The sequence below is a fragment of the Triticum aestivum genome, chromosome 2D, assembly GCF_018294505.1.
Source record: "Triticum aestivum cultivar Chinese Spring chromosome 2D, IWGSC CS RefSeq v2.1, whole genome shotgun sequence".
Classification (NCBI taxonomy): domain Eukaryota; kingdom Viridiplantae; phylum Streptophyta; class Magnoliopsida; order Poales; family Poaceae; genus Triticum; species Triticum aestivum.
The window spans coordinates 148,525,507-148,543,893 of NC_057799.1; positions in this window are offsets into that span (position 1 = coordinate 148,525,507).

Genomic DNA, 18,387 nt, shown 5'->3' on the forward strand with positions numbered 1-18,387 from the left:
ATTCGGACTAGCCCATGGGGAGGGGTGCGGCCACCCTTTGAGGTCTTTCCCTCCTTTCCCGTATGGCCCATTAAGGCCCAATACGAATTCCCGTAACTCTCCGGTACTCCGAAAAATACTCGAATCACTCGGAACCTTTCCGAAGTCCGAATATAGTCGTCCAATATATCGATCTTTACGTCTCGGCCATTTCGAGACTCCTCGTCATGTCCCCGATCACATCCGGAACTCTGAACTCCTTCGGTACATCAAAACTCAATAAAACTGTCATCGTAACGTTAAGCGTGCGGACCCTTCGGGTTCGAGAACTATGTAGACTTGACCGAGACACCTCTCCGGTCAATAACCAATAGCGGGACCTGGATGCCCATATTGGCTCCCACATATTCTACGAAGATCTTTATCGGTCAGACCGCATAACAACATACGTTGTTCCCTTTGTCATCGGTATGTTACTTGCCCGAGATTCGATCGTCAGTATCTCGATACCTAGTTCAATCTCGTTACCGGCAAATCTCTTTACTCGTTCCGTAATACATCATCCCGCAACTAATTCATTAGTCACAATGCTTGCAAGGCTTATAGTGATGTGCATTACCGAGTGGGCCCAGAGATACCTCTCCGACAATCGGAGTGACAAATCCTAATCTCGAAATACGCCAACCCAACAAGTACCTTTGGAGACACCTGTAGAGCACCTTTATAATCACCCATTTACGTTGTGACGTTTGGTAGCACACAAAGTGTTCCTCCGGTAAACGGCAGTTGCATAATCTCATAGTCATAGGAACATGTATAAGTCATGAAGAAAGCAATAGCAACATACTAAACGATCGGGTGCTAAGCTAACGGAATGGGTCAAGTCAATCACGTCATTCTCCTAATGAGGTGATCCCATTAATCAAATGACAACTCATGTCTATGGCTAGGAAACATAACCATGTTTGATTAACGAGCTAGTCAAGTAGAGGCATACTAGTGACACTCTGTTTGTCTATGTATTCACACATGTATTATGTTTCCGGTAAATACACTTCTAGCATGAATAATAAACATTTATCATGATATAAGGAAATATATAATACTTTATTATTGCCTTTAGGGCATATTTCCTTCAGTCTTCTCTGAGTTCTTGTCAGCAGAAGACAAAGAGACAAACATTCAAGTCTGTTTTTAATGCCATATCCTTTTGCCTGAATACCGGAGAAGCTGGAACGACCAACCGACAATCCAGGCGTGCGTGGGAACATGGAACAACTTCCAATATGTTGCATGTATGCCACGTGTCTTTCAGATGTGAACCGCCAGGGGCACCTGCGTAATTACGCTGTGCTACCCCCTCTCCTTATAAATACACACTCACCACGGTCATTATATCTTCTTCCACCTCGCCACCTCGCACAAACCCTAGCGCCTCCGCTATATCGCGTCGACGCCGGAGATGAAGCGCTTAGCTGCCGCGACTACTTCGATGCCGTCCTCACGCTGGCCTCGGACCTCGTCTTCTCCGCAGCCACCGTAGGTGTCTTCCGCCGCCAAGTTAGGGCGCGGAAGATTGAACTGCTTGGCCTCTCTCTCCACCTCTTCTAGTGGTTTGTCAACGGTAATTAAAACTTACTTTTTACTGCCTTTTTGATCCGTCAAATCCATCCACTTCAATAAAAAGTGGTTTCTTCACTTTCAAATCTGGATCCGTTTTCATCTGCATCTCATATCATGCGAAGTATATTCACTTATGCTTCACAACTAGTTAGATTACTCACTTGTACTTATTCATGGATTCGTACAAATCTGGAACCAACTCTCAACAAATAAGTGAATGTCTTCGCACTATGAGGTCAATGTCTTCAAACTGATTTATCTTCAAAATCTTCTGAGAATGCATATGACCTCTTCCCCTTCCCTCGCACCTCTAATGCTGTCATAGGTACATGTCCGTGGGAGAATCCCTTGGTTCTCATAGTCTACATTCATTTGCAGAGTTCTTACAGCGTCATATTCACTCACCTGAAGCCAGTTCCTGTCTGACCAGCAAAAGGAAGCCATTCACTGTATTGAAGCCGTTCAGTCTGAATAGAATGGCAACAGAGAAATCAGCTAGAAAGGGCGGCAGGCAGCACCATGGAGATACAACTAAGGATTTACCTCCAGGTGCGTTTGAACTATACAAGTCAGATCCAGAGGAAAGCTACAACCAGCGCAAGACCCGAATCCAATGGATTCGAAGATATTGGGCAGTGGAATGGTTCAAATACAGATTTGTGACTGCTAAATATGCTGAAAAGAACGCCATCAAGCGCCCATGGGGAGATACTATGTACAGAAATCTGCAGCCCAAGTCCAAGTCTGAAGCCATTGCTCAAGGCTTCTACCCATGCATGGTCCGAGGACCAAAGCCAGAGAATGCCGACCCATCATCTATGTTATGGTGTCGTGAAGACAATCTCTTCAAGCGCAACTATCATTTGCAAAAGAATCAGCTCTAAAGAACAAGAAGGACCTGGGACTCAACTTCAACCCTGGTCCATCTGCTCCTAGACAGGACAGCACTCGCGATGCCAATCCAAATGTCATCGGGCCCTTCGGTAACTTTGATGGGCTCCTTTCCCACATAGCTGCTCAGAGGGCCACTGTGGAGCAATTAGCTGACGACCCTGACTCTGAAGAAGCGCCAGCTCCACCAAAGCCGCAGAAGAAGAAGAAGACCAAGGCTTCAAAGCACTCTGCCTCACCAAAAGCTTCGCGTGTGAAGCCTTTGGCCACTGCGCCTCCTGAACCCAGTGTGCAATCTGAAGATTTGTCTCGTGTCTCCAAGAAGACCGAGAAGACAAAGAAAGACAAGAAACCCAAGAATATTTCTGGGCATGAACTAACTCCTGCTGTTGTTCTGCACAATGAGGATGACACCATTGATCTGTCCAGCGATGAAGATCTTGGTGATGATGCCCTTGAGTTGTTGATCAAGAGCAAGAAAGAGGCGGAGATCTTCAATGATCTGCCCCTCTTTGACATGGATATTCTCAACAACTTTATCGACGAGTGGTTTGATGACCAGAGCATCAGCATTGATGATCTTCAGCTGCCAGTGGACATCAGCGTCACCTTCCATGGAGCCATTGCTAATGAGTTGGCCCTGGCTCAGAAGGTTGTCGAGCTAAAAAATGAAATTGACTATGAGAAGGCTCACTTCAAGAAGAACATGGCCAAGCTCAATGTGGCAGATGTTCAGATCTTCAAGAAGATGTTGCATGAGCTCAAGGAACAGTTTCACAAGAAGCGTGAAGAAGCAAAAGGTTCAAGAGAGCGCATGAAATACTTTCCGCAGAAATGTGTTCAAGCACACAATGAGGCTGAGAAGCGCAAGGCTCTTGGGCGTCCTGGCATCGACCCCAAGATGGCTACCAAACAAAAGAAGAAGTCTTCTAAAACCCAAAGTGAAGCATCAAGGCAGGAAGAACCTCGCATTGTCTTCCCTGCCAGCATGACAGGCTCGAAGCCTAAGGTCTCCTCAGCAGCTTCAGAACTGAAGAAGACAAGGGCAGCTGAAGCCGAAGCCAAGAAACGCAAGCACAAGAATGCTTCTGGTGATGCACCATCGAAGAAGAAATTGAAGACAAAGTCTTCAAAGAAAGAGCATGCTGCGGCCTCTGAGCCCCTTGTTGTTGAGCCCATGTCTGTTGCCCGTCCAGCCTCCACCAACCAAGGACGTCGCCTTGTGATCCATGAGCCTGCTTTCACAGAGGCTCCTGAAGATGAAGAAGTTCCAGCTGTTGACCCCATCACAGCTGAAGACATTGGTCGTGAAGACAATGTTGAAGATGATGAAGTCCTTCCTCAACTTGAGCACCAAATGGTATCATCGCTTGTTCTTACGAATAGCGAACTCATCAGCATTGGTCGTTGATACGTCTCCAATGTATCTATAATTTTTTATTGTTCCATGCTATTATATTATCCATCTAGGATGTTTTACATGCATTTATATGCTATTTTATATGATTTTTGGGACTAACCTATTAACCCAGAGCCCAGTGCCCGTTTCTGTTTTTTCCTTGTTTTTGAGTATCGCAGAAAAGGAAAACCAAATGGAGTCCAATTGACCTGAAACTTGACGGAGCTTATTTTTGGACCAGAAGAACGCCATGGAGTAAAAGAGTTGGGCCAGAAGAGTCCCGGGCTGCCCACGAGGGTGGGGGGCGCGCCCACCCCCCTGGGCGCGCCTTCCTACCTCGTGGACAGCCCGGAGACCCCCCTGACTTGTTCTCGACGCCAAAACCTCTTATATATACAGAAACCCACAGAACATAACCTAGATCGGGAGTTCCGCCACCGCAAGCGTCTGTAGCCACGGAAAACCAATCTAGACAAATTCCGGCACCCTGCTGGAGGGGGGAACCCTCACCGGTGGCCATCTTCATCATCCCGGTGCTCTCCATGATGAGGAGGGAGTAGTTCACCCTCGGGGCTGAGGGTATGTACTAGTAGCTATGTGTTTGATCTCTCTCTCTCTCGTGTTCTTGAGGTGGTACGATCTTGATGTATCGCGAGCTTTGCTATCATAGTTGGATCTTATGATGTTTCTCCCCCTCTACTCTCTTGTAATGGATTGAGTTTTCCCTTTGAAGTTATCTTATCGGATTGAGTCTTTAAGGATTTGAGAACACTTGATGTATGTCTTGCATGTGCTTATCTGTGGTGACAATGCGATATCACGTGATTCACTTGATGTAAGTTTTGGTGATCAACTTGCGGGTTCTGTGACCTCGTGAACATATGCACACGGGTTGGCACACGTTTTCATCTGGACTCTCCGGTAGAAACTTTGGGGCACTCTTTGAAGTTCTTTGTGTTGGTTGAATAGATGAATCTGAGATTGTGTGATGCAAATCGTATAATCATACCCACGGATACTTGAGGTGACATTGGAGTATCTTGGTGACATTAGGGTTTTGGTTGATTTGTGTCTTAAGGTGTTATTCTAGTACGAACTCTATGATAGATCGAACGGAAAGAATAGCTACGTGTTATTTTACTACAGACTCTTGAATAGATCGATCAGAAAGAATAACTTTGAGGTGGTTTCGTACCCTACCATAATCTCTTCGTTTGTTCTCCGCTATTAGTGACTTTGGAGTGACTCTTTGTTGCATGTTGAGGGATATTTATATGATCCAGTTATGTTATTATTGTTGAGAGAACTTGCACTAGTGAAAGTATGAACCCTAGGCCTTGTTTCAACACATTGCAATACCGTTTACGCTCACTTTTATCGCTTGTTACCTTGCTGTTTTTATATTTTTAGATTACAAAAACCTATATCTACCATCCATATTGCACTTGTATCACCATCTCTTCGCCGAACTAGTGCACCTATACAATTTACCATTGTATTGGGTGTGTTGGGGACACAAGAGACTCTTTGTTATTTTGTTGCAGGTTTGCTTGAGAGATACCATCTTCATCCTATGCCTCCCACGGATTGATAAACCTTAGGTCATCCACTTGAGGGAAATTTTCTACTATCCTACAAACCTCTGCACTTGGAGGCCCAACAACGTCTACAAGAAGGTTGTGTAGTAGACATCAAGCAGTTTCCGGCACCGTTGCCGGGGAGGTGAGTGCTTGAAGGTATATCTTTAGATCTTGCAATCGAATCTTTTAGTTTCTTGTTTTATCACTAGTTTAGTCTATAAAAGAAAACTAAAAAATGGAATTAAGGTTGCCTCATATGCTTCATCTTTTTAATGTATTTCGTGAAAATAAGGATTCCGATAATTGTGCTCAATTGCTAGAGGAAGAATGCATTAGAATGTTTAGCACTAAATCTTTGAAAGATGACCATGATTGCAATGTTGTTAGTATGAACTCTTTGAATATCCATAGTACTAATGATGATTGCACTAGTCATGATGAAAATGTTTCTTATAAGCATGTCAACTTTTGTGGAATACATAGAGCTTGCAAGCACACACTAAATAGGGAAGATAGATTTTGCAAGAGCCATAAGTATTCGGAAACTAAATGGTTGCAAGAAAGGCAAGATGACTGTGCTGAAAGATTCAACATTTATCGCCATCCTTGTGAACTTTGCAATGAACATGGTCATTTAAAGCTCCAATGCTATTTGTTTCATGATCAAATCGTGTCCAAAAATTGTGATAACTTGATTACCCTTGAACATCATAAAGAGCTTAGTCTTCTTTTGGGGTATGAAAAAATGAAACGTATAACTGAGGGTATTCCAAAATTTAATCTTGATAGATTTCTTGATTTTGATCTAGAAGAAATTTTTATGTATTGTGCAGTGAATTCCATTGAAAATCCTTATATTGCCAATTACATAAAGACAATAAAACAAATAGAAGATGAAGAGAATACTAATGAAAGGGAAGAGACTTCCCAATATCCTCCTATTATTTCTTATGATGAATCAGGTAACGAGGAGGAGCTTTCTATTCAACCAATCTCATTAATAAGGAGCTCAAAAAAGAGGGTTTAACGCACGCATGATGTGAAGAAGAAAAAGAAAAGACGGAGAAGCAAAGGTGAAAAGGTATCCCTCCCAAATGATGTTGCTCCTATTACTCATTGTGATGATGATAATTGCTATACTATTGGTGCTACCCATACTATTAATGATGAGAGTGATTATGCTTATGATATGAAAAGGCCCAAGCTTGGGGATGCTATGTTTGATGAGAATGACAAGTTTGAGAATATATTTGCTGAAATTAATGTTTGTCCCAAGCTTGGGGATGCTATGTTTAATGAGGATGATATTTTTAGCCCCCAAGTTTTGATATGCAAACTTGTTATGATGATAGCATGCCTCCTATTTATGATGGTTATATTGATGAAAGTGGGTTTGGAAGAGTGTCAACTTTAGGAAGTAATGATCCCACTATTTTGGAGGGTGTTGAATCTTATAATATTTATGAAAGTGGATTTGGAGAGGTCATGACTTTATTTAGTGATGAATCCACTATTTCGGAAGAGGTTTCAATTGATTATTATGAGAACAAAGTTGCTACTTATGATGATTATTGTGATGAAACTTATGCTATAAAAAGTAGTGATGATTATATTTATAAAAACTTGTCATGATTATGATTACCCTTTTTCTGAACATTACTCTTTTAATATGGAAACAATTTATAGTATTTGAGTCTCTTATGATACTCCCACTATTCCGATTGAGAAGAACTTTGCTTATGTAGAGAGTAGTAAATTTTCTATTCTTGTAGATCATGAAAAGAATGCTTTAGGTGCTGGTTATATTGTTGAATTCATTCATGATGCTACTGAAAATTATTATGAGGGACGAATATATGCTTGTAGGAATTGCAATAATATCAAGTTTCCTCTCTATGTGCTTAAAGTTTTGAAGTTAAGCTTGTTTTGCCTTCCTATGCTAGTTGATTATTGTTCCCATAAGTTATTTGCTCACAAAATCCCTATGCATAGGAAGTGGGTTAGACTTAAATGTGCTAGTCATATTCTTCATGATGCTCTCTTTATGTTCCAATTCTTATCTTTTTTGTGAGCATCATTGAAATCATCATGCCTAGCTAGGGGCGTTAAACGTTAGCGCTTGTTGGGAGGCAACCCAATTTTATTTTTGTTCTTTGCTTTTTGCTCCTGTTTAGCAATAAATAATCTATCTAGCCTCTGGTTAGATGTGGTTTTATGTTTTAATTAGTGTTTGTGCAAGGTAGAACCTTTGGGAAGACTTGGGTGAAGCCTTTATGATCTTGCTGTAAAAAACAGAAACTTTAGCGCTCACGAGATTAGCTGCCATTTTTTACTGGAGAGTGCTTTTAGGTTGATTATTTTTGCAGATGATTAATAGACAAATTCCTCAGGTCCACCAATTTGTTTCAGAATTTTTGGAGTTCCATAAGTATACGTTTGATACATATTACTACAGACTGTTCTGTTTTTGACAGATTCTGTTTTCATTGTGTTGTTTGCTTATTTTGATGAATCTATGAGTAGTATCGGAGGGTATGAACCATAGAGAAGTTGTAATACAGTAGATATTACACCAATATGAATTTAGAATGAGTTCACAACAGTACCTAAGTGGTGATTTATTTTCTTATACTAAAGGAGCTTACGAGTTTTCTGTTGAGTTGTAAGTAAATAAAAGTGTGATGATCATCATTATTACAGCATTGTCCCAGTGAGGAAAGGATGATGGAGACTATGATTCCCCCACAAGTCGGGATGAGACTCCGGACGAAAAAAAAGAGAAAAAAGAGGCCATAAAAAAAGAGAAGGCCCAAAAAAGAAAAAAAAAGGAAAAAATGAGAGAAAAAGAGAGAAGGGGCAATGCTACTATCCTTTTACCACACTTGTGCTTCAAAGTAGCACCATGATCTTTATGATAGAGAGTCTCTTATGTTGTCACTTTCATATACTAGTTGGAATTTTACATTAAAGAACTTGGCTTGTATATTCCAATGATGGGCTTCTTCAAATTTCCCTAGGTCTTCGTGAGCAGGCGAGTTGGATGCACACCCACTTAGTTTCTTTTGTTGAGCTTTCATACACTTATAGCTCTAGTGCATCCGTTGCATGGCAATCCCTACTCACTCACATTGATATGTATTGATGGGCATCTCCATAGCCCGTTGATACGCCTAGTTGATGTGAGACTATCTTCTCCTTTTTGTCTTCTCCACAACCACCATTCTATTCCACCTATAGTGCTATGTCCATGGCTCACGCTCATGTATTGCGTGAAGATTGAAAAAGTTTGAGAACATCAAAAGTATGAAACAATTGCTTGGCTTGTCATCGGGGTTGTGCATGATTTAAATATTTTGTGTGATGAAGATAGAGCATAGCCAGACTATATGATTTTGTAGGGATAGCTTGCTTTGGCCATGTTATTTTGAGAAGACATGATTGCTTTGTTAGTATGCTTGAAGTATTATTGTTTTCATGTCAATATTAAACTTTTGTTTTGAATCTTATGGATCTGAATATTCTTGCCACAATAAAGAAGATTACATCTATAAATATGTTAGGTAGCATTCCACATCAAAAATTCTGTTTTTATCATTTACCTACTCGAGGACGAGCAGGAATTAAGCTTGGGGATGCTTGATACGTCTCCAACGTATCTATAATTTTTTATTGTTCCATGCTATTATATTATCCATCTAGGATGTTTTATATGCATTTATATGCTATTTTATATGATTTTTGGGACTAACCTATTAACCCAGAGCCCAATGCCAGTTTCTGTTTTTTCCTTGTTTTTGAGTATCGCAGAAAAGGAAAACCAAACGGAGTCCAATTGACCTGAAACTTGACGGAGCTTATTTTTGGACCAGAAGAAGGCCATGGAGTAAAAGAGTTGGGCCAGAAGAGTCCCGGGCTGCCGACGAGGGTGGGGGCACGCCCACCCCCTTGGGCGCGCCTCCCTACCTCGTGGACTGCACGGAGACCCCCCTGACTTGTTCCCGACGCCAAAAACCTCTTATATATATAGAAACCCCCAGAACGTAACCTAGATCGGGAGTTCCGCCGCCGCAAGCCTCTGTAGCCACCGAAAACCAATCTAGACCTGTTACGGCACCCTGCCGAAGGGGGGGAACCCTCACCGGTGGCCATCTTCATCATCCCGGCGCTCTCCATGACGAGGAGGGAGTAGTTCACCCTCGGGGCTGAGGGTATGTACCATTAGCTATGTGTTTGGTCTCTCTCTCTCTCTCTCTTTCTCTCGTGTTCTTGAGGTGGTACGATCTTGATGTATCGCGAGCTTTGCTTATAGTTGGATCTTATGATGTTTCTGCCCCTCTACTCTCTTGTAATGGATTGAGTTTTCCCTTTGAAGTTATCTTATCGGATTGAGTCTTTAAGGATTTGAGAACACTTGATGTATGTCTTGCATGTGCTTATCTGTGGTGACAATGGGATATCATGTGATTCACTTGATGTATGTTTTGGTGATCAACTTGCGGGTTCTGTGACCTCGTGAACTTATGCATAGGGGTTAGCACACGTTTTCGTCTTGACTCTCCGGTAGAAACTTTGGGGCACTCTTTGAAGTTCTTTGTGTTGGTTGAATAGATGAATCTGAGATTGTGTGATACAAATCGTATAATCATAGCCACAGATACTTGAGGTGACATTGGACTATCTAGGTGACATTAGGGTTTTGGTTGATTTGTGTCTTAAGATGTTATTCTAGTAAGAACTCTATGATAGATCGAACGGAAAGAATAGCTACGTGTTATTTTACTACGGACTCTTGAATAGACCGATCAGAAAGAATAACTTTGAGGTGGTTTCGTACCCTACCATAATCTCTTCGTTTGTTCTCCGCTATTAGTGACTTTGGAGTGACTCTTTGTTGCATGTTGCACTACAGGAAATAGCTACTTTGCCGTCTGCCATGGCGGACGGCAAAGGCTCGAAAGGCGGACGGCAAAGACCTTTGCCGTCAGCCGCGGACGGCAAAAGGTTCCGGCAACGAAGGCTACGGTAAACAGCTGCTTTGCCGTCTGCTTCCTGGCGGCGGACGGCAAAGGCTCTTTGTCGTCTGCGGCGGACGGCAATAATTGCGCTGTCAGTCCGTTAAGTGGCTAACGGCAGACCTTTGCTGTCCGCCGCAGACGGCAAAGAGCCTTTGGTCTTTGCCGTCCGCCTTATGATTTCATCTACACGTCACTAGATGGCAGGTTCTTTGCCGTCTGCCACTGATGGCAAAGTGCAGGTTCTTTGCCGTCTGCCACGGACGGCAAAGTCTTTGCCGTCTGCCACTGTAGGCAAACTGACCAAATGGGTCAGCTCCCAGGAAGCACAGTTGGCTGCCACGTGGCTTCTTTGCCGTCCGCGGCAGACGGCAAAGAGCTCTTTGCCGTCGGTGGCAGACGGCAAAGAGCCTGCATATTGTCTGTTTTTTCTGTTTTTTATTAAATCCCACAATTTGCAGCACATATCACATATATAAGTTTCATATCCAGCACATATCCAACACATATCTAGCACATAAGTTTCATATCACATATCACATCAGTTTCATCCATACACATTGTTCATACATAAGGAAGTTCCATCCATACACATTGTTCCATCCATATATATATTACAATGCAAAGTGTCATGAAGATAGCAAGCTAGATACAATGCAAAGTTTCATCAAAGGAAAAGCAAGCACTCCATTATAGCAAGCTAGCTTCCATCAAGTGAATGAAATCTGGAAAATGGTAAATAAGAAAGTTAGAAATAGGTGACTAGAACAAGAAGAAGACTAGAACAAGAAGAAGACTAGAACAAGAAGTATATGTCATTTATGAGCTAACTTAGGTGAAATGGATCATATATGAGCTAACTAAGTTGAAATGGGTTGTTTATGAGCTAACTTAGTTGAAATGGATCATTTATGAGCTAACTTAGTTGAAATGGGTCGCTTATGAGCTAACTAAGGTGAAGGGCATCGTTTTTGAGCTAAGTAAGGTGAAATGGGTCATTTTGGAGCTAACCTAGGTGAAATGGGTCATTTTGGAGCTAACCTAGGTGAAATGGGTCATTTTAAAGCTAACGTAGGTAAAATGGATCATTTAGGAGCTCATCTACGTAAAATGGGTCATTTTAGAGCTAATTTAGTTGAAATGGATCTTTTTGAGCTAACTTAGGTGAAATGGATCATTTAAGAGCTAATTTAGGTGAAATGGATCGTTTTTAGCTCACTTAGGTCAAATGGATCGTTTATGAGCTAAATTAGTTGAAATGGATCGTTTATGAGATAACCTAGGTAAGATGGGTCATTTTGGAGTTAACCTAGGTGAAATGGGCCATTTTAAAGCTAACGTAGGTAAAATGGATCATTTAGGAGCTAATGTAGGTAAAATGGGTCATTTTTGAGCTAACTTGGATGAACTGCATCATTTATAAGCTAACCTAGGTAAAATGGGTCATTTTGGAGGAAAATAAGCTAACTCTAGGTCATTATGGTAAGCATATTGGAGGAAATAAAGCTAAGTCTAGGTCTTTATGCATTTGTTAAGCAAAACACTAGAGAAACTTACCGTGATCAGGGAGGTGTAGGAGCGGGGTGGCTAGTGCCGCTACCTGGAGAAGGATCATGCGATGCGTTTCTGGAGTTAAGCTGCACCAAAGATCATTTCCAATGTCTCGTTAGCATTACGACACTCAAATGTTAAGACTACCAAGTAATGTCCATTCAAACTAAACTCACCGTGCTCCCAGGAGCAATCACTGGCATCGGCGGAGCGGGCTGACCGGACTTCTCGCACACAGACTGCACATTTTGTTTTCGGAACAGAGTCATACTAGTTAGTAATGAGACTCAAATGTTAAGACTAGCAAGTAATCTGCAGAAGAAACTTACCACAAGGAGCTCGTACATGGCCCTTGCCTGCATGTCATTCCGTGCCCTCTCCTCCTCCATCATCTTTCTCGTCCTCTCCTCCATCTCCCGCTGCCTCTCCGCCGCCTCCGCCAGAAGTTTCTCCGTTCTATCTCTCTCAGTCTGTATAGCAGCCTGCAACACCACACACATGACCATTTGTAATCATTGATGTAAGCGCACACAATGTAATGGAGAAAGATAACTGAGTACGTATCACTAACCTTGATGGCGAGTTGCACTGGCCGTTCACGAGGCCTTATCTCAGGAGCGGAGCTCGACTGGCGCGCCTTGATCTCCGGGAGAGTGCTAGGACAATGGATAAGTCCATCTCCAATGGCTATGGAGCCATGGGACCTCCCGCCACCAGATATCATCACCAGCTCTGGATCAATGGGACCCTGGCTCGGGTTAAAGTCCTCCCCTTCCCCTCATCTCTATATCTCACGAGCTTGTTGTGGGAGGAGATGTTGGTGAAGTTGTTTGCATCATCGAGGTCAGACTGAGAGAAAGCCTTGACTTTCTTGTAAGAGCCAGTGTGGGCCATGGCATACAGGTCGTACACCTCTGGCACCTTATCCGCCTTATTGTGGCGTGCCTGAAAGAGAGAAACAATGAAAATTAGTAATTAAAGGGCTCAAGCTAGCATGATGAATGAATTGCATGAATCATGAAGCAAACCACATACCCAGTTGCGCCCGAACTGATATAAAGTTGGAGCTGCCTTGATGGTGTGGCACACCTTCCATTTGGGCACGTTTGTCCTTGGCCTGGTTGTGGAGGGCTAGCCATTCTTGTGAGCACCACTCATCGACCAACACCTCCCAACAATCCATCCGATCCGCACACCATCTCGGAGGCGCCTAAGTTAGCAAATAGAAACTTGAGCGCTACGGCTAAGAATTACTAAATGAAGGAACTTAAGTAGAAGGCCTTAAGAATTACCTTCATGTACTGCTCCTTACTCAGGAACTTATCGCGGCACGCCGGCTTGGTCTTCTTGATACCACGCAAGGCGTAGTAGTCTCGAACAGCCTGCACCCGAGCCTCGTGCCGTAAGTTCTGGAGTAGGCGCTTGCAGACGTTCTGGATAACATTTGCGCAGTCCTCCTCGTATCCCTCCTCACACCTGTAGAATGTCTGCAATCAAATGAGACAATATTGATTAGTACAATTAATAACTAGCTAGTTGAAGATTTTGAAATGTGTAAAGGAGAAATTACCCAGAACGTCCTGATCACCATGTCTGCCCTCGTGTCGCACACGACACCGTCGATAATGACATCCGGCGGGGCCGGGGCAGCCACGTAGTGCTCCTAGCTCAACCCAAGCTCTGGAAGCCGACCCTCACCAGGCAACGTGACAAACCCCGGGAAGTTTTGCCGGCAAAGAACTCCAAGGACGGAGTTGGGCCGGCGGACACTATGATGGTGGTCCCAACCCCTGCAGCATGACAAGGCCAACGCATTAGTTATTTGAAGAAACGTGAATGCAGAAGGTACAAAAATATTAAATGCACTTACGTACCTCTTCCCATCAGGGAAGATCAACCACCTCTGCTCGCGGGTCGCCGGCACGGACGGGAGCCGTGTAGCACCACGCTGGTACACGGTGCCACCCTCCTCCTCAAGATCAGTCGGCTCCCCGCCATCACCAGCATGGCCACTCGGCTCCTCGGGCTGATCCGGCCAGGTACCCCATCCGGACGTGTGCTCCTCCGGGGTCTCGTGGGCCGAACTCTCGTGGGCCGAAGGCCAGTCGACCCGAGGCTCGTGGGCCCAAGACCCGTGGACCGGAGTCCGTGTAGCCTCCTCCTCGGACGAGTCCACCCTAGCAGTCACGTGCTCGGGTGAAATAGCTGGGGGTGGCGGCGAGGAAGGTGCCCTAGCAGTCACCCTACCTCCTCTCCCGCGACCACGTGCCCCAGCTCCTCTCTTCCTACCTCGTCCCCTGCTGGGCACCGCGGTCGACGAAGAAGGGCCCGACGGTGTGGACATACTGTCCAGCAACGCTCGGCGGAGAGGTACGTCTGGAATCGAAGACCTCAGACCACGCGCCGACAAAGAAGGGGCCTTGGTGGGTTTTCACCATAGAATAGAAGTTCATAAATTGCTTCAACTCTCCCATAATACTCGGTACCTCCTTCGCCGATAGCAGATACACAACAATTTGTAGACTTTCGGTCGGCCATAGATAGCTCTTTGCCATAGGTACGAAAGCGATACCCGTTGATGTCGTATTTGTCAAATGAACGGACCTTATAGTCAAAACCATTAGCGACTTGTCTCAATTCGGCGTCCATAGACTCTGAATTAGCCTACAAGTTTAATATGAAAGGATTGTTGCATTACGCACAAATTAGCGAATGAAACCGAGATAGCCGCCTACAAATTAGCCTACAAGTCTAATAGAAATTACCGTTTGTTTGAACCAAGAGATGAAATCGGGATAGCTGCCTCCTTGCTTTGCGAGAAGCTCATACTCTTCGACAGAATCCTTTTGGATCACCGCTCCATACGAGAATAAGGCGACGTATCGACTGTATGAAATATCCAGGAATAAGAGCAGTTCAAAAGAAATAGAAGTTGCGAAACTATGTACCGAGAACTTACTCGATGTACGGCCGACTTCTATCAGGTTGTTGAAGATATACAACAAAATGGTCCGCCATTGTTCGTTATCCAAAGATACTGGATTTGAAACACTGGCTGGTGCGAGATTCCCTTTGAATAGGCTGAGGTTGGATCCACCCTTTTTAGGGTCGTCAGCATTGTACCGAGGCTTCGGATTATGCAAATGACGATTTTTGGCTTCGTAGTGTGCTGTCACGAAGTTTGCCGCCTCCTCAGTGATGAATGCCTCAGCCATCGATGCTTCAATTCTACGTTTATTTTTACATTTTTGTCGAAGCGTCTTCTGCATCCTCTCAGTTGGGTAGCACCAACGATTTTGCACGCCCCCCCCCCAATCTTGCCTCGGTCGGGAGATGCAAAATCAAATGTTGCATTGGATTAAAGAAGCCCGGTGGAAAGATCTTCTCTAACTTGCAGATCAACTCCGGCGCCAACTCTTCCATTTCTTCTAGCACGCCAGGCGATAGTTCTTTCGCACAAAGAACACGGAAGAAATAGCTGAGTTCTGCCAGTACTAGCCATTCATCCTCAGGGATGAAGCCACGCAACATCACCGGCATTACCCGCTCAATCCATATGTGCCAATCATGACTCTTGAGACCAAATATCTTCAATTTATCAAGACTGGCTCCCCTCTGTAGATTCGCTGCATACCCATCGGGGAACATCAACTGCATTTTCACCCACAAGATAATTTCCCTCATAGCTGGCCTTCCAAGATTGAACCATGCCTTTGGCTTCGTCCAGTTCTGCTTTCCTTTCGGTTTTTTCATGTTTTGTAACGGCCTATCACATAGCGCCTCCAGATCGACTCTAGCCTTAGTATTATCCTTTGACTTCCCATCTATGTCGAACAATGTACCAAAAAGTGCCTCGGCGATATTCTTCTCAGTGTGCATCACGTCGATGTTGTGTGGGCAAAGGAGGTCTTTGAAGTAAGGCAGATCCCATAAGCATGTTTTGTGAGTCCAGGCGTGCTTAGAATTATACCCCTTGAAGTACCCTGGACGCTCTGGATCTGGCTCGAGAGCGTTTAACTGATCCAGGGTCTGTTGGCCTGTCAATGCATGTGGTGCAGAGTTTTTGACAACTCTACCTCTGATGAAGTTCTTCTTGTCTTTCCTGAACTTATGGCGAGGATTCAGGAACTGTCTATGCATGTCGAAGCAAGAAAACTTGCGACCGGCCTGAAGCCAACGAAACTCAAGAGCTCCCTTGCATGTGGGGCACGGGAACCTTCCATGCACACACCAGCCAACGAATAGCGCATACACCGGCAAGTCATGCGTCGAGTACATGTACCAGACACGCATTATGAAGTTCCGTTTGCTATAGGCATCGTATGTCTTGAACCCATTATCCCAGGCTTCTTGCAATTCGTCCTTAAGCGGTTGCATGTACACATTCATATTTTTCCCCAGATAGTTGGGCCCTGGAATTATCAACGTCAGGAAAATGTTCTTTCTTTGCATAATCTGTCCGGGGGGGAGATTGAGTGGAAAGACAAATACGGGCCAAACAACTGTATTGGGCTGCCGTCATACCAAACACACTGAACCCATCCGTGCTGATGCCGACTCGAGGATGCCTCGGATCTGCCGCTTTGTCACCATGTAATTCATCAAACTTTTTCCACGCAACACCATCCGATGTGTGTACAATCATCAGATTCCCATCTGCATCTAGTTCGGTTTTTTTGCCCGTTTTGTGCCATGTCATCTGTCTGGCCGTCTCTTCGACCATGAAAAGACGTTGAAGTCTTGGTACGATTGGCATATACCGAAGAACACTAACGGGGATTTTGGTCTGTGTCTTCTCACCCATACCGTTGTCTACCACAACATACCTGGAAGACTTGCAAATGGGACAATAGTTCAAGTCCGCATAGTCAAGCCTAAACAAGACACATCCTTTCTCACAGGCATGTATCTTATCATAGGGCATCTTCAGTGCACGGAGGATTTTGTCCGACTGGTACAGGTTTGCAGGCATTACATGGCCTTTGGGTAGAAAGCGTCCAAATACTGTCATCATTGCATCGTAGCATTCTCTGCCCAAGTTGAACTGAGCCTTCAGAGCCATTACTTGTGAGATGGCATCCAACTGACAAAGCTCGGTGTGCTCATGGAGCGGACGTTTTGAAGACTCCAACATTTCATTGAAGGCCTTTGCAGATTCCTCCATCTCCTCGTCCGAATCCCGAGCATCATCAAAGTCTTGCACCATGTTTTCCATCCCGGTACCATGCTCGTCGGTGCGACGACGATCCACCTCAGCTCGGTCACGTTGGGCAGACTCACCATGAAATGTCCACACCGTATAATCGGGCGTAAAACCACTCTTCTGCAGGTGTTTGCCCATTTCAGCCTCTGTCCTCTTTTCCCAATTGCCGCACCGTAAATAGGGGCACCAGGTTTTCCTCTGGCCATTTGCAAATGCGGCTCGCACAAACCCCTTGGTTTTTGTGAACCATTCAGTGCTCCATTTGTTCTGACCAGTGTGACCGGTGTACATCCACGCACGATCACTCATCTTGACTTTCAGAGCTACTAGACACACAACAAATATATATATATATATAATTCAGCATGTATGTATTCATCAGTTGATCTACTTTGTCAATTTTATTACGTCCATGCAACCTACACTCTAATAGGTAATGATAGGTCCTAATCCCACCCGAGTATGTTTAGATTGGGTTCATTTTCCCATGCTATGCCCCGGATCCTATGCAAAATTTCGGCAGCACCTCCCCGCTGTTCTCCTGATACACGTCTCTGCAATAAACAGGGAGGATGTGTACCCGGAGAACAACAGGGGAGGCACTGACGAAATTTATGCGTCGGATCCGGAGCAAAGCATATGGGAAAACGAACCCAATCTAAACATAGTCGGGCTGTCCATGGATAGCGTTGGACAATTCGAAAGAATCAAGGTTATAAATATGCAAATGCATGCATATTTATAACTATGACGCTTTCGAACGGGAGACACATATTGGTTACGCATACTGATGATTCAAGACACATATATATCTAGCTATCAAGTTTCATCGGAATAGATCAAATAATTAATGGGGGAGGAGGACATGTCATTTGTGCTCACCCACGAACGAAGGGGCAGAGCTCGTCAAACGCACGGCGAGGTCGTCGAACACCAAACCTCGCAGCGAAGAAACAACTGCACATTTAAAACTACCCGATCAACACAATTATATATGATGTTTTTCATAACAAAATCGAAAGATATATGACCTAACTAATAATTCACAAATATATGACCCCGTCGGCTTCTGGAAGGCCAAAGAACACCTTTTCGGGAGGTGTCGGGGGTCGGGGTGTCGTGTCGGTCTCGGGGTGCCGTGTCGGGGTC